Source organism: Oncorhynchus keta, chromosome 35 (genome assembly GCF_023373465.1).
Source record: "Oncorhynchus keta strain PuntledgeMale-10-30-2019 chromosome 35, Oket_V2, whole genome shotgun sequence".
Taxonomy (NCBI): domain Eukaryota; kingdom Metazoa; phylum Chordata; class Actinopteri; order Salmoniformes; family Salmonidae; genus Oncorhynchus; species Oncorhynchus keta.
The window spans coordinates 24,000,360-24,020,051 of NC_068455.1; positions in this window are offsets into that span (position 1 = coordinate 24,000,360).

A 19,692-nucleotide genomic window follows, 5' to 3' on the forward strand; every position below is an offset into this window, starting at 1 on the left:
CATCACTTTCTGCTTTCCACTATCCTAATCATCACTTTCTGCTTTCCACTATCCTAATAACCGCTTTCTGCTTTCCACTATCCTAATCATCACTTTCTGCTTTCCACTATCATAATCATCACTTTCTGCTTTCCACTATCCTCATAATAACTTTCTGCTTTCCACTACTCTAGTCATCACTTTCTGCTTTCCACTATCCTAATCATCACTTTCTGCTTTCCACAATCCTAATCATCACTTTCTGCTTTCCACTATCCTAATCATCACTTTCTGCTTTCCACTATCTTAATCATCACTTTCTGCTTTCCACTATCCTAATCATCACTTTCTGCTTTCCACTATCTTAATCATCACTTTCTGCTTTCCACTATCATAATCATCACTTTCTGCTTTCCACTATCATAATCATCACTTTCTGCTTTCCACTATCCTAATAATCACTTTCTGCTTTCCACTATCCTAATCATCACTTTCTGCTTTCCACTATCCTAACCATCACTTTCTGCTTTCCACTATCATAATCATCACTTTCTGCTTTCCACTATCATAATAATCACTTTCTGCTTTCCATTATCATAATCATCACTTTCTGCTTTCCACTATCCTAATCATCACTTTCTGCTTTCCACTATCATAATCATCACTTTCTGCTTTCCACTATCATAATCATCACTTTCTGCTTTCCACTATCATAATCATCACTTTCTGCTTTCCACTATCCTAATCGTCACTTTCTGCTTTCCACTATCATAATCATCACTTTCTGCTTTTCACTACCCTAATCATCACTTTTTGCTTTCCACTACCCTAATCATCACTTTCTGCTTTCCACTATCCTAATCATCACTTTCTGCTTTCCACTAATCCTAATCATCACTTTCTGCTTTCCACTATGATAATCATCACTTTCTGCTTTCCACTATCCTAATCATCACTTTCTGCTTTCCACTATCCTAATAATCACTTTCTGCTTTCCATTATCCTAATCATCACTTTCTGCTTTCCACTATCCTCATAATCACTTTCTGCTTTCCACTACTCTAATCATCACTTTCTGCTTTCCACTATCCTAATCATCACTTTCTGCTTTCCACTATCCTAATCATCACTGTCTGCTTTCCACTATCCTAATCATCACTTTCTGCTTTCCACTATCCCAATAATCACTTTCTGCTTTCCACTATCCTAATCATCACTTTCTGCTTTCGACTATCCTAATCATCACTTTCTGCTTTCCACTATCATAATCATCACTTTCTGCTTTCCACTACACTATTCATCACTTTCTGATTTTCACTACCCTAATCATCACTTTCTGCTTTCCACTATCCTAATCATCACTTTCTGCCTTCCACTATCATAATCATCACTTTCTGCTTTCCACTATCATAATCATCACTTTCTGCTTTCCACTACACTAATCATCACTTTCTGATTTTCACTACCCTAATCATCACTTTCTGCTTTCCACTATCATAATCATCACTTTCTTCTTTCCACTATCATAATCATCACTTTCTGCTTTCCACTATCATAATCATCACTTTCTGCTCCACTATCCTAATCATCACTTTCTGCTTTCCACTATCATAATCATCACTTTCTGCTTTCCACTACCTAATCATCACTTTCTGCTTCCACTATCATAATCATCACTTTCTGCTTTCCACTACCTAATCATCACTCAGCTTTCCACTATCCTAATCATCACTTTCTGCTTTCCACTATCCTAATCATCACTTTCTGCTTTCCACTATCCTAATCATCAATTTCTGCTTTCCACTAGCCTAATAATCACTTTCTGCTTTCCACTATCCTAATCATCACTTTCTGCTTTCCACTATCCTAATCAATCACTTTCTGCTTTCCACTATCCTAATAATAACTTTCTGCTAACCACTATCTAATAATCACTTTCTGCTTTCCACTATCCTAATCATCACTTTCTGCTTTCCACTATCCTCATCATAACTTTCTGCTTTCCACTACTCTAATCATCACTTTCTGCTTTCCACTATCCTAATCATCACTTTCTGCTTTCCACTATCCTCAAATCACTTTCTGCTTTCCACTATCTAATCATCACTTTCTGCTTTCCACTATCCTAATCATCACTTTCTGCTTTCCACTATCATAATCATCACTTTCTGCTTTCCACTATCCTAATCATCACTTTCTGCTTTCCACTATCCTAATCATCACTTTCTGCTTTCCACTATCCTAATCATCACTTTCTGCTTTCCACTATCCTAATCATCACTTTCTGCTTTCCACTATCCTAATCATCACTTTCTGCTTTCCACTATCCTAATCATCACTTTCTGCTTTCCACTATCCTAATCATCACTTTCTGCTTTCCACTATCCTAATCATCACTTTCTGCTTTCCACTATCCTAATCATCACTTTCTGCTTTCCACTATCCTAATCATCACTTTCTGCTTTCCACTATCCTAATAATCAACTTTCTGCTTTCCACTATCCTAGTCATCACTTTCTGCTCCACTATCCTAATCATCACTTTCTGCTTTCACTATCCTAATCATCACTTTCTGCTTTCCACTATCCTAATCATCACTTTCTGCTTTCCACTATCCTAATCATCACTTTCTGCTTTCCACTATCCTAATCATCACTTTCTGCTTTCCACTATCCTAATCATCACTTTCTGCTTTCCACTATCATAATCATCACTTTCTGCTTTCCACTATCATAATCATCACTTTCTGCTTTCCACTATCCTAATCATCACTTTCTGCTTTCCACTATCCTAATCATCACTTTCTGCTTTCCACTATCATAATCCATCACTTTCTGCTTTCCACTATCATAATCATCACTTTCTGCTTTCCACTATCATAATCATCACTCTTCTGCTTTCCACTATCATAATCATCACTTTCTGCTCCACTATCCTAATCATCACTTTCTGCTTTCCACTATCCTAATCATCACTTTCTTCTTTCCACTATCATAATCATCACTTTCTGCTTTCCACTATCATAATCATCACTTTCTGCTTTCCACTATCCTAATCATCACTTTCTGCTTTCCACTATCATAATCATCACTTTCTGCTTTCCACTACCCTAATCATCACTTTCTGCACTATCCTAATCATCACTTTCTGCTTTCCACTATCCTAATCATCACTTTCTGCTCCACTAATCCTAATCATCACTTTCTGCTTTCCACTATGATAATCATCACTTTCTGCTTTCCACTATCCTAATCATCACTTTCTGCTTTCCACTATCCTAATCATCACTTTCTCGCTTTCCACTATCCTAACCATCACTTTCTGCTTTCCACTATCCTCATAATCACTTTCTGCTTTCCACTACTCTAATCATCACTTTCTGCTTTCCACTATCCTAATCATCACTTTCTGCTTTCCACTATCCTAATCATCACTGTCTGCTTTCCACTATCCTAATCATCACTTTCTGCTTTCCACTATCCCAATAATCACTTTCTGCTTTCCACTATCCTAATCATCACTTTCTGCTTTCGACTATCCTAATCATCACTTTCTGCTTTCCACTATCATAATCATCACTTTCTGCTTTCCACTACACTATTCATCACTTTCTGATTTTCACTACCCTAATCATCACTTTCTGCTTTCCACTATCCTAATCATCACTTTCTGCCTTCCACTATCATAATCATCACTTTCTGCTTTCCACTATCATAATCATCACTTTCTGCTTTCCACTACCCTAATCATCACTTTCTGCTTTCCACTATCATAATCATCACTTTCTTCTTTCCACTATCATAATCATCACTTTCTGCTTTCCACTATCATAATCATCACTTTCTGCTTTCCACTATCCTAATCATAACTTTCTGCTTTCCACTATCATAATCATCACTTTCTGCTTTCCACTACCCTAATCATCACTTTCTTCTTTCCACTATCATAATCATCACTTTCTGCTTTCCACTACCCTAATCATCACTTTCTGCTTTCCACTATCCTAATCATCACTTTCTGCTTTCCACTACCCTAATCATCACTTTCTGCTTTCCACTATCCTAATCATCACTTTCTGCTTTCCACTAGCCTAATAATCACTTTCTGCTTTCCACTATCCTAATCATCACTTTCTGCTTTCCACTATCCTAATCATCACTTTCTGCTTTCCACTATCCTCATAATAACTTTCTGCTAACCACTACTCTAATAATCACTTTCTGCTTTCCACTATCCTAATCATCACTTTCTGCTTTCCACTATCCTCATAATAACTTTCTGCTTTCCACTACTCTAATCATCACTTTCTGCTTTCCACTATCCTAATCATAACTTTCTGCTTTCCACTATCCTCATAATCACTTTCTGCTTTCCACTACTCTAATCATCATTTTCTGCTTTCCACTATCCTAATCATCACTTTCTGCTTTCCACTATCATAATCATCACTTTCTGCTTTCCACTATCCTAATCATCACTTTCTGCTTTCCACTACCCTAATCATCACTTTCTGCTTTCCACTACCCTAATCATCACTTTCTGCTTTCCACTATCCTAATCATCACTTTCTGCTTTCCACTACCCTAATCATCACTTTCTGCTTTCCACTATCCTAATCATCACTTTCTGCTTTCCACTATCCTAATCATCACTTTCTGCTTTCCACTATCCTAATCATCACTTTCTGCTTTCCACTATCCTAATCATCACTTTCTGCTTTCCACTATCATAATCATCACTTTCTGCTTTCCACTATCCTAATAATCACTTTCTGCTTTCCACTATCCTAATCATCACTTTCTGCTTTCCACTATCCTAATCATCACTTTCTGCTTTCCACTATCCTAATCATCACTTTCTGCTTTCCACTATCCTAATCATCACTTTCTGCTTTCCACTATCTTAATCATCACTTTCTGCTTTCCACTATCCTAATCATCACTTTCTGCTTTCCACTATCTTAATCATCACTTTCTGCTTTCCACTATCATAATCATCACTTTCTGCTTTCCACTATCATAATCATCACTTTCTGCTTTCCACTATCCTAATAATCACTTTCTGCTTTCCACTATCCTAATCATCACTTTCTGCTTTCCACTATCCTAACCATCACTTTCTGCTTTCCACTATCATAATCATCACTTTCTGCTTTCCACTATCATAATAATCACTTTCTGCTTTCCATTATCATAATCATCACTTTCTGCTTTCCACTATCCTAGTCATCACTTTCTGCTTTCCACTATCATAATCATCACTTTCTTCTTTCCACTATCATAATTATCACTTTCTGCTTTCCACTATCATAATCATCACTTTCTGCTTTCCACTATCCTAATCGTCACTTTCTGCTTTCCACTATCATAATCATCACTTTCTGCTTTTCACTACCCTAATCATCACTTTTTGCTTTCCACTACCCTAATCATCACTTTCTGCTTTCCACTATCCTAATCATCACTTTCTGCTTTCCACTAATCCTAATCATCACTTTCTGCTTTCCACTATGATAATCATCACTTTCTGCTTTCCACTATCCTAATCATCACTTTCTGCTTTCCACTATCCTAATAATCACTTTCTGCTTTCCACTATCCTAATCATCACTTTCTGCTTTCCACTATCCTCATAATCACTTTCTGCTTTCCACTATCTAATCATCACTTTCTGCTCCACTATCCTAATCATCACTTTCTGCTTTTTTCCACTATCCTAATCATCACTGTCTGCTTTCCACTATCCTAATCATCACTTTCTGCTTTCCACTATCCCAATAATCACTTTCTGCTTTCCACTATCCTAATCATCACTTTCTGCTTTCGACTATCCTAATCATCACTTTCTGCTTTCCACTATCATAATCATCACTTTCTGCTTTCCACTACACTATTCATCACTTTCTGATTTTCACTACCCTAATCATCACTTTCTGCTTTCCACTATCCTAATCATCACTTTCTGCCTTCCACTATCATAATCATCACTTTCTGCTTTCCACTATCATAATCATCACTTTCTGCTTTCCACTACACTAATCATCACTTTCTGATTTTCACTACCCTAATCATCACTTTCTGCTTTCCACTATCATAATCATCACTTTCTTCTTTCCACTATCATAATCATCACTTTCTGCTTTCCACTATCATAATCATCACTTTCTGCTTTCCACTATCCTAATCATAACTTTCTGCTTTCCACTATCATAATCATCACTTTCTGCTTTCCACTACCTAATCATCACTTTCTGATTTCCACTATCATAATCATCACTTTCTGCTTTCCACTACCTAATCATCACTTTCTGCTTTCCACTATCCTAATCATCACTTTCTGCTTTCCAAATCCACTATCCTAATCATCACTTTCTGCTTTCCACTATCCTAATCATCAATTTCTGCTTTCCACTAGCCTAATAATCACTTTCTGCTTTCCACTATCCTAATCATCACTTTCTGCTTTCCACTATCCTAATCATCACTTTCTGCTTTCCACTATCCTCATAATAACTTTCTGCTTTCCACTACTCTAATAATCACTTTCTGCTTTCCACTATCCTAATCATCACTTTCTGCTTTCCACTATCCTCATCATCACTTTCTGCTTTCCACTACTCTAATCATCACTTTCTGCTTTCCACTATCCTAATCATAACAACCTGTTTCACTATCCTAATAATCACTTTCTGCTTTCCACTACTCTAATCATCACTTTCTGCTTTCCACTATCCTAATCATCACTTTCTGCTTTCCACTATCCTAATCATCACGTTCTGCTTTCCACTATCCTAATCATCACTTTCTGCTTTCCACTATCCTAATCATCACTTTCTGCTTTCCACTATCCTAATCATCACTTTCTGCTTTCCACTATCCCAATAATCACTTTCTGCTTTCCACTATCCTAATCATCACTTTCTGCTTTCCACTACCCTAATCATCACTTTCTGCTTTCCACTATCCTAATCATCACTTTCTGATTCCACTACCTAATCATCACTTTCTGCTTTCCACTATCCTAATCATCACTTTCTGCTTTCCACTATCATAATCATCACTTTCTGCTTTCCACTATCCTAATAATCACTTTCTGCTTTCCACTACTCTAATCATCACTTTCTGCTTTCCACTATCCTAATCATCACTTTCTGCTTTCCACTATCATAATCATCACTTTCTTCTTTCCACTATCATAATCATCACTTTCTGCTTTCCACTATCATAATCATCACTTTCTTCTTTCCACTATCATAATCATCACTTTCTGCTTTCCACTATCATAATCATCACTTTCTGCTTTCCACTATCCTAATCATAACTTTCTGCTTTCCACTATCATAATCATCACTTTCTGCTTTCCACTGCCTAATCATCACTTTCTTCCTTACTATCATAATCATCACTTTCTGCTTTCCACTACCCTAATCATCTGCTTGCTTTCCACTATCCTAATCATCACTTTCTGCTTTCCACTACCTTAATCATCACTTTCTGCTTTCCACTATCCTAATCATCAATTTCTGCTTTCCACTATCCAATAATCACTTTCTCGCTCACTATCCTAATCATCACTTTCTGCTTTCCACTATCCTAATCATCACTTTCTGCTTTCCACTATCCTCATAATAACTTTCTGCTAACCACTACTCTAATAATCACTTTCTGCTTTCCACTATCCTAATCATCACTTTCTGCTTTCCACTATCCTCATAATAACTTTCTGCTTTCCACTACTCTAATCATCACTTTCTGCTTTCCACTATCCTAATCATAACTTTCTGCTTTCCACTATCCTCATAATCACTTTCTGCTTTCCACTACTCTAATCATCACTTTCTGCTTTCCACTATCCTAATCATCACTTTCTGCTTTCCACTATCCTAATCATCACGTTCTGCTTTCCACTATCCTAATCATCACTTTCTGCTTTCCACTATCCTAATCATCACTTTCTGCTTTCCACTATCCTAATCATCACTTTCTGCTTTCCACTATCCCAATAATCACTTTCTGCTTTCCACTATCCTAATCATCACTTTCTGCTTTCCACTACCCTAATCATCACTTTCTGCTTTCCACTATCCTAATCATCACTTTCTGCTTTCCACTACCCTAATCATCACTTTCTGCTTTCCACTATCCTAATCATCACTTTCTGCTTTCCACTATCATAATCATCACTTTCTGCTTTCCACTATCCTAATAATCACTTTCTGCTTTCCACTACTCTAATCATCACTTTCTGCTTTCCACTATCCTAATCATCACTTTCTGCTTTCCACTATCATAATCATCACTTTCTTCTTTCCACTATCATAATCATCACTTTCTGCTTTCCACTATCATAATCATCACTTTCTGCTTTCCACTATCCTAATCATCACTTTCTGCTTTCCACTATCATAATCATCACTTTCTGCTTTCCACTACCCTAATCATCACTTTCTGCTTTCCACTATCCTAATCATCACTTTCTGCTTTCCACTACCCTACTCATCACTTTCTGCTTTCCACTATCCTAATCATCACTTTCTGCTTTCCACTAGCCGAAACATCACTTTCTGCTTTCCACTATCCTCATAATAACTTTCTGCTTACCACTACTCTAATCATCACTTTCTGCTTTCCACTATCCTAATCATCACTTTCTGCTTTCCACTATCCTAATCATCACTTTCTGCTTTCCACTATCCTAATCATCACTTTCTGCTTTCCACTATCCTAATCATCACTTTCTGCTTTCCACTATCCTAATCATCACTTTCTGCTTCCACTATCCTAATCATCACTTTCTGCTTTCCACTATCTCTAATCATCACTTTCTGCTTTCCACTATCATAATCATCACTTTCTGCTTTCCACGTATCCTCATAATAACTTTCTGCTTTCCACTACTCTAATCATCACTTTCTGCTTTCCACTATCCTAATCATCACTTTCTGCTTTCCACAATCCTAATCATCACTTTCTGCTTTCCATAATCCTAATCATCACTTTCTGCTTTCCACTATCCCAATAATCACTTTCTGCTCCACTATCCTGATCATCACTTTCTTCTTTCCACTATCCTAATCATCACTTTCTGCTTTCCACTATCATAATCATCACTTTCTGCTTTCCACTATCATAATCGTCACTTTCTGCTTTCCACTATCCTAATCATCACTCGCTTTCCAATATCCTAATCAGCACTTTCTGCTTTCCACTATCCTAATCATCACTTTCTGCTTTCCACTATCCCAATCATCCTTTCTGCTTTCCACTATCCTAATCATCACTTTCTGCTTTCCACTATCCTAATCTTCCTTTCTGCTTTCCACTATCCTAATCATCACTTTCTTCTTTCCACTATCATAATCATCACTTTCACTTCTTTTCCACTATCCTAATCATCACTTTCTGATTCCACTATCCTAATCATCACTTTCTGCTTTCCACTATCCTAATCTATCACTTTCTGCTTTCCACTATCCTAATCATCACTTTCTGCTTTCCACTATCCTAATCATCACTTTCTGCTTTCCACTATCCTAATCATCACTTTCTGCTTTCCACTATCCTAATCATCACTTTCTGCTTTCCACTATCCTAATCATCACTTTCTGCTTTCCACTATCCTAATCATCACTTTCTGCTTTCCACTATCCTAATCATCACTTTCTGCTTTCCACTATCCTAATCATCACTTTCTGCTTTCCACTATCATAATCATCACTTTCTGCTTTCCACTAATCCTAATCATCACTTTCTGCTTTCCACTATCCTAATCATCACTTTCTGCTTTCCACTATCCTAATCATCACTTTCTGCTTTCCACTATCCTAATCATCACTTTCTGCTTTCCACTGTCCTGATCATCACTTTCTGCTTTCCACTATCCTAATCATCACTTTCTGCTTTCCACTATCATAATCATCACTTTCTGCTTTCCACTATCATAATAATCACTTTCTGCTTTTCACTATCATAATCATCACTTTCTGCTTTCCACTATCCTAATCATCACTTTCTGCTTTCCACTATCCTAATCATCACTTTCTGCTTTCCACTATCCTAATATCCTTTCTTTCCACTATCCTAATCATCACTTTCTGCTTTCCACTATCCTAATCATCACTTTCTGCTTTCCACTATCCTCATAATAACTTTCTGCTTTCCACTACTCTAATCATCACTTTCTGCTTTCAGCTATCCTAATCATCACTTTCTGCTTTCCACAATCCTAATCATCACTTTCTGCTTTCAGCTATCCTAATCATCACTTTCTGCTTTCCACAATCCTAATCATCACTTTCTGCTTTCCACTATCCTAATCATCACTTTCTGCTTTCCACTATCTTAATCATCAATTTCTGCTTTCCACTATCCTAATCATCACTTTCTGCTTTCCACTATCTTAATCATCACTTTCTGCTTTCCACTATCCTAATCATCACTTTCTGCTTTCCACTATCATAATCATCACTTTCTGCTTTCCACTATCATAATCATCACTTTCTGCTTTCCACTATCCTAATAATCACTTTCTGCTTTCCACTACCATAATCATCACTTTCTGCTTTCCACTATCCTAATAATCACTTTCTGCTTTCCACTATTCTAATCATCACTTTCTGCTTTCCACTATCCTAACCATCACTTTCTGCTTTCCACTATCATAATAATCACTTTCTGCTTTCCACTATCATAATCATCACTTTCTGCTTTCCACTATCCTAATCATCACTTTCTGCTTTCCACTACCATAATCATCACTTTCTGCTTTCCACTATCCTAATCATCACTTTCTGCTTTCCACTATCCTAATCATCACTTTCTGCTTTCCACTATCCTAATCATAACTTTCTGCTTTCCACTATCCTAATCATCACTTTCTGCTTTCCACTATCCTAACATCACTTTCTGCTTTCCACTATCCTCTAATCATAATAACTTTCTGCTTTCCACTACTCTAATCATCACTTTCTGCTTTCAGCTATCCTAATCATCACTTTCTGCTTTCCACAATCCTAATCATCACTTTCTGCTTTCAGCTATCCTAATCATCACTTTCTGCTTTCCACAATCCTAATCATCACTTTCTGCTTTCCACTATCCTAATCATCACTTTCTGCTTTCCACTATCTTAATCATCACTTTCTGCTTTCCACTATCATAATCATCACTTTCTGCTTTCCACTATCATAATTATCACTTTCTGCTTTCCACTATCATAATCATCACTTTCTGCTTTCCACTATCCTAATAATCACTTTCTGCTTTCCACTACCATAATCATCACTTTCTGCTTTCCACTATCCTAATAATCACTTTCTGCTTTCCACTATCCTAATCATCACTTTCTGCTTTCCACTATCCTAACCATCACTTTCTGCTTTCCACTATCATAATAATCACTTTCTGCTTTCCACTATCATAATCATCACTTTCTGCTTTCCACAATCCTAATCATCACTTTCTGCTTTCCACTACCATAATCATCACTTTCTGCTTTCCACTATCCTAATAATCACTTTCTGCTTTCCACTATCCTAATCATCACTTTCTGCTTTCCACTATCCTAACCATCATTTTCTGCTTTCCACTATCATAATAATCACTTTCTGCTTTCCACTATCATAATCATCACTTTCTGCTTTCCACTATCCTAATCATCACTTTCTGCTTTCCACTATCCTAATCATCACTTTCTGCTTTCCACTATCCTAATCGTCACTTTCTGCTTTCCACTATCATAATCATCACTTTCTGCTTTCCACTATCATAATCATCACTTTCTGCTTTCCACTATCCTAATAATCACTTTCTGCTTTCCACTACCATAATCATCACTTTCTGCTTTCCACTATCCTAATAATCACTTTCTGCTTTCCACTATCCTAATCATCACTTTCTGCTTTCCACTATCCTAACCATCACTTTCTGCTTTCCACTATCATAATAATCACTTTCTGCTTTCCACTATCATAATCATCACTTTCTGCTTTCCACAATCCTAATCATCACTTTCTGCTTTCCACTACCATAATCATCACTTTCTGCTTTCCACTATCCTAATAATCACTTTCTGCTTTCCACTATCCTAATCATCACTTTCTGCTTTCCACTATCCTAACCATCATTTTCTGCTTTCCACTATCATAATAATCACTTTCTGCTTTCCACTATCATAATCATCACTTTTTGCTTTCCATTATCCTAATCATCACTTTCTGCTTTCCACTATCCTAATCATCACTTTCTGCTTTCCACTATCCTAATCGTCACTTTCTGCTTTCCACTATCCCAATCAATCACTTTCTGCTTTCCACTATCCTAATCATCACTTTCTGCTTTCCACTATCATAATCATCACTTTCTGCTTTCCACTATCATAATCTTCCTTTCTGCTTTCCACTATCCTAATCATCACTTTCTGCTTTTCACTATCCCACATCACTTTCTGCTTTCCACTATCCTCATATCAATTTCTGCTTTCCACTATCATAATCATCACTTTCTGCTTTCCACTATCCTAATCATCACTTTCTGCTTTCCACTATCCTAATCATCACTTTCTGCTTTCCACTATCCTAATCATCACTTTCTGCTTTCCACTATCATAATCATCACTTTCTTCTTTCCACTATCATAATCATCACTTTCTGCTTTCCACTATCATAATCATCACTTTCTGCTTTCCACTATCATAATCATCACTTTCTGCTTTCCACTATCCTAATCATCACTTTCTGCTTTCCACTATCCTAATCATCACTTTCTGCTTTCCACTATCCTAATCATAACTTTCTGCTTTCCACTACTCTAATCATCACTTTCTGCTTTCCACTATCCCCGATCATCACTTTCTGCTTTCCACTATCCTAATCATAACTTTCTGCTTTCCACTACTCTAATCATCACTTTCTGCTTTCCACTATCCTAATCATCACTTTCTGCTTTCCACTATCCTCATAATAACTTTCTGCTTTCCACTACTCTAATCATCACTTTCTGCTTTCCACTATCCTAATCATCACTTTCTGCTTTCCACTATCCTCATAATAACTTTCTGCTTTCCACTACTCTAATCATCATTTTCTGCTTTCCACTATCATAATAATCACTTTCTGCTTTCCACTATCATAATCATCACTTTTTGCTTTCCATTATCCTAATCATCACTTTCTGCTTTCCACTATCCTAATCATCACTTTCTGCTTTCCACTATCCTAATCGTCACTTTCTGCTTTCCACTATCCCAACAATCCCTTTCTGCTTTCCACTATCCTAATCATCACTTTCTGCTTTCCACTATCATAATCATCACTTTCTGCTTTCCACTATCATAATCTTCACTTTCTGCTTTCCACTATCCTAATCATCACTTTCTGCTTTCCACTATCCTAATCATCACTTTCTGCTTTCCACTATCCTCATAATAACTTTCTGCTTTCCACTACTCTAATCATCACTTTCTGCTTTCCACTATCCTAATCATCACTTTCTGCTTTCCACAATCCTAATTATCACTTTCTGCTTTCCACTATCCTAATCATCACTTTCTGCTTTCCACTATCATAATCATCACTTTCTTCTTTCCACTATCATAATCATCACTTTCTGCTTTCCACTATCATAATCATCACTTTCTGCTTTCCACTATCATAATCATCACTTTCTGCTTTCCACTATCCTAATCATCACTTTCTGCTTTCCACTATCCTAATCATCACTTTCTGCTTTCCACTATCCTATCATAACTTTCTGCTTTCCACTATCCTAATCATCACTTTCTGCTTTCCACTATCCTAATCATCACTTTCTGCTTTCCACTATCCTCATCATAACTTTCTGCTTTCCACTACTCTAATCATCACTTTCTGCTTTCCACTATCCTAATCATCACTTTCTGCTTTCCACTATCCTCATAATAACTTTCTGCTTTCCACTACTCTAATCATCACTTTCTGCTTTCCACTATCCTAATCATCACTTTCTGCTTTCCACTATCCTCATAATAACTTTCTGCTTTCCACTACTCTAATCATCACTTTCTGCTTTCAGCTATCCTAATCATCACTTTCTGCTTTCCACAATCCTAATCATCACTTTCTGCTTTCCGCTATCCTAATCATCACTTTCTGCTTTCCACTATCCTAATCATCACTTTCTGCTTTCCACTATCCTAATCATCACTTTCTGCTTTCCACTATCTTAATCATCACTTTCTGCTTTCCACTATCATAATCATCACTTTCTGCTTTCCACTATCATAATCATCACTTTCTGCTTTCCACTATCCTAATAATCACTTTCTGCTTTCCACTATCCTAATCATCACTTTCTGCTTTCCACTATCCTAACCATCACTTTCTGCTTTCCACTATCATAATCATCACTTTCTGCTTTCCACTATCATAATAATCACTTTCTGCTTTCCACTATCATAATCATCACTTTCTGCTTTCCACTATCCTAATCATCACTTTCTGCTTTCCACTATCCTAACCATCACTTTCTGCTTTCCACTATCATAATAATCACTTTCTGCTTTCCACTATCATAATCATCACTTTCTGCTTTCCACAATCCTAATCCCACTTTCTGCTTTCCACTACCATAATCATCACTTTCTGCTTTCCACTATCCTAATAATCACTTTCTGCTTTCCACTATCCTAATCATCACTTTCTGCTTTCCACTATCCTAACCATCATTTTCTGCTTTCCACTATCATAATAATCACTTTCTGCTTTCCACTATCATAATCATCACTTTTTGCTTTCCATTATCCTAATCATCACTTTCTGCTTTCCACTATCCTAATCATCACTTTCTGCTTTCCACTATCCTAATCGTCACTTTCTGCTTTCCACTATCCCAATCAATCCTTTCTGCTTTCCACTATCCTAATCATCACTTTCTGCTTTCCACTATAATAATCATCACTTTCTGCTTTCCACTATCATAATCTTCACTTTCTGCTTTCCACTATCCTAATCATCACTTTCTGCTTTCCACTATCCTAACCATCACTTTCTGCTTTCCACTATCATAATCATCACTTTCTGCTTTCCACTATCATAATAATCACTTTCTGCTTTCCACTATCATAATCATCACTTTCTGCTTTCCACTATCCTAATCATCACTTTCTGCTTTCCACTATCCTAACCATCACTTTCTGCTTTCCACTATCATAATAATCACTTTCTGCTTTCCACTATCATAATCATCACTTTCTGCTTTCCACAATCCTAATCCCACTTTCTGCTTTCCACTACCATAATCATCACTTTCTGCTTTCCACTATCCTAATAATCACTTTCTGCTTTCCACTATCCTAATCATCACTTTCTGCTTTCCACTATCCTAACCATCATTTTCTGCTTTCCACTATCATAATAATCACTTTCTGCTTTCCACTATCATAATCATCACTTTTTGCTTTCCATTATCCTAATCATCACTTTCTGCTTTCCACTATCCTAATCATCACTTTCTGCTTTCCACTATCCTAATCGTCACTTTCTGCTTTCCACTATCCCAACAATCCCTTTCTGCTTTCCACTATCCTAATCATCACTTTCTGCTTTCCACTATCATAATCATCACTTTCTGCTTTCCACTATCATAATCTTCACTTTCTGCTTTCCACTATCCTAATCATCACTTTCTGCTTTCCACTATCCTAACCATCACTTTCTGCTTTCCACTATCATAATCATCACTTTCTGCTTTCCACTATCATAATCATCACTTTCTGCTTTCCACTATCATAATCATCACTTTCTTCTTTCCACTATCATAATCATCACTTTCTGCTTTCCACTATCCTAATCATCACTTTCTGCTTTCCAGTATCCTAATCATCACTTTCTGCTTTCCACTATCCTAATCATCACTTTCTGCTTTCCACTATCATAATCATCAATTTCTGCTTTCCACTATCATAATCATCACTTTCTGCTTTCCACTATCCTAATCATCACTTTCTGCTTTCCACTATCTTAATCATCACTTTCTGCTTTCCACTATCCTAATCATCACTTTCTGCTTTCCACTATCTTAATCATCACTTTCTGCTTTCCACTATCATAATCATCACTTTCTGCTTTCCACTATCATAATCATCACTTTCTGCTTTCCACTATCCTAATAATCACTTTCTGCTTTCCACTATCCTAATCATCACTTTCTGCTTTCCACTATCCTAATCATCACTTTCTGCTTTCCACTATCATAATCATTACTTTCTGCTTTCCACTATCATAATCATCACTTTCTGCGTTCCACTATCCTAATCATCACTTTCTGCTTTCCACTATCATAATCATCACTTTCTGCTTTCCACTATCATAATCATCACTTTCTGCTTTCCACTATCATAATCATCACTTCCTGCTTTCCACTATCCTAATAATCACTTTCTGCTTTCCACTATCCTAATCATCACTTTCTGCTTTCCACTATCCTAATCATCACTTTCTGCTTTCCACTATCATAATCATCACTTTCTGCTTTCCACTATCCTAATCATCACTTTCTGCTTTCCACTATCATAATCATCACTTTCTGCTTTCCACTATCATAATCATCACTTTCTTCTTTCCACTATCATAATCATCACTTTCTGCGTTCCACTATCATAATCATCACTTTCTGCTTTCCACTATCATAATCATCACTTTCTTCTTTCCACTATCATAATCATCACTTTCTGCTTTCCACTATCATAATCATCAATTTCTGCTTTCCACTATCATAATCATCACTTTCTGCTTTCCACTATCCTAATCATCACTTTCTGCTTTCCACTATCTTAATCATCACTTTCTGCTTTCCACTATCCTAATCATCACTTTCTGCTTTCCACTATCTTAATCATCACTTTCTGCTTTCCACTATCATAATCATCACTTTCTGCTTTCCACTATCATAATCATCACTTTCTGCTTTCCACTATCCTAATAATCACTTTCTGCTTTCCACTATCCTAATCATCACTTTCTGCTTTCCACTATCCTAACCATCACTTTCTGCTTTCCACTATCATAATCATCACTTTCTGCTTTCCACTATCATAATCATCACTTTCTGCTTTCCACTATCCTAATCATCACTTTCTGCTTTCCACTATCATAATCATCACTTTCTGCTTTCCACTATCATAATCATCACTTTCTGCTTTCCACTATCATAATCATCACTTCCTGCTTTCCACTATCCTAATAATCACTTTCTGCTTTCCACTATCCTAATCATCACTTTCTGCTTTCCACTATCCTAACCATCACTTTCTGCTTTCCACTATCATAATCATCACTTTCTGCTTTCCACTATCCTAATCATCACTTTCTGCTTTCCACTATCATAATCATCACTTTCTGCTTTCCACTATCATAATCATCACTTTCTTCTTTCCACTATCATAATCATCACTTTCTGCGTTCCACTATCATAATCATCACTTTCTGCTTTCCACTATCATAATCATCACTTTCTTCTTTCCACTATCATAATCATCACTTTCTGCTTTCCACTATCATAATCATCAATTTCTGCTTTCCACTATCATAATCATCACTTTCTGCTTTCCACTATCCTAATCATCACTTTCTGCTTTCCACTATCTTAATCATCACTTTCTGCTTTCCACTATCCTAATCATCACTTTCTGCTTTCCACTATCTTAATCATCACTTTCTGCTTTCCACTATCATAATCATCACTTTCTGCTTTCCACTATCATAATCATCACTTTCTGCTTTCCACTATCCTAATAATCACTTTCTGCTTTCCACTATCCTAATCATCACTTTCTGCTTTCCACTATCCTAACCATCACTTTCTGCTTTCCACTATCATAATCATCACTTTCTGCTTTCCACTATCATAATCATCACTTTCTGCGTTCCACTATCCTAATCATCACTTTCTGCTTTCCACTATCCTAATCATCACTTTCTGCTTTCCACTATCCTAATCATCACTTTCTGCTTTCCACTATCCTAATCATCACTTTCTGCTTTCCACTATCCTAATCATCACTTTCTGCTTTCCACTATCCTAATCATCACTTTCTGCTTTCCACTATCCTAATTCCCACTCTAATAACTTTCTCCACTACTCTAATCATCACTTTCTGCTCCACTATCCTAATCATCACTTTCTGCTTTCCACTATCCTGATCATCACTTTCTGCTTTCCACTATCCTAACGTCACTTTCTGCGTTCCCTATCCTAATCATCACTTTCTGCTTTCCACTATCCTAATCATCACTTTCTGCTTTCCACTACCCTAATCATCACTTTCTGCTTTCCACTATCCTAATCATCACTTTCTGCTTTCCACTATCCTAATCATCACTTTCTGCTTTCCACTATCCTAATCATCACTTTCTGCTTTCCACTATCCTAATAATCACTTTCTGCTTTCCACTATCCTAATCATCACTTTCTGCTTTCCACTATCCTAATCATCAATTTCTGCTTTCCACTACTCTAATCATCACTTTCTGCTTTCCACTATCCTAATCATCACTTTCTGCTTTCCACTATCCTAATCATCAATTTCTGCTTTCCACTATCATAATCTTCACTTTCTGCTTTCCACTATCATAATCATCACTTTCTGCTTTCCACTATCATAATCATCACTTTCTGCTTTCCACTATCTTAATCATCACTTTCTGCTTTCCACTATCCTCATCATAACTTTCTGCTTTCCACTATCATAATCATCACTTTCTGCTTTCCACTATCCTAATCATCACTTTCTGCTTTCCACTATCTTAATCATCACTTTCTGCTTTCCACTATCATAATCATCACTTTCTGCTTTCCACTATCATAATCATCACTTTCTGCTTTCCACTATCCTAATAATCACTTTCTGCTTTCCACTATCCTAATCATCACTTTCTGCTTTCCACTATCCTAACCATCACTTTCTGCTTTCCACTATCATAATCATCACTTTCTGCTTTCCACTATCATAATCATCACTTTCTGCGTTCCACTATCCTAATCATCACTTTCTGCTTTCCACTATCCTAATCATCACTTTCTGCTTTCCACTATCCTAATCATCACTTTCTGCTTTCCACTATCCTAATAATCACTTTCTGCTTTCCACTATCCTAATCATCACTTTCTGCTTTCCACTATCCTAATCATCACTTTCTGCTTTCCACTATCCTCATAATAACTTTCTGCTTTCCACTACTCTAATCATCACTTTCTGCTTTCCACTATCCTAATAATCACTTTCTGCTTTCCACTATCCTAATCATCACTTTCTGCTTTCCACTATCCTAACCATCACTTTCTGCTTTCCACTATCATAATCATCACTTTCTGCTTTCCACTATCCTAATCATCACTTTCTGCTTTCCACTATCTTAATCATCACTTTCTGCTTTCCACTATCCTAATCATCACTTTCTGCTTTCCACTATCTTAATCATCACTTTCTGCTTTCCACTATCATAATCATCACTTTCTGCTTTCCACTATCATAATCATCACTTTCTGCTTTCCACTATCCTAATAATCACTTTCTGCTTTCCACTATCCTAATCATCACTTTCTGCTTTCCACTATCCTAACCATCACTTTCTGCTTTCCACTATCATAATCATCACTTTCTGCTTTCCACTATCATAATCATCACTTTCTGCTTCCACTATCCTAATCATCACTTTCTGCTTTCCACTATCCTAATCAT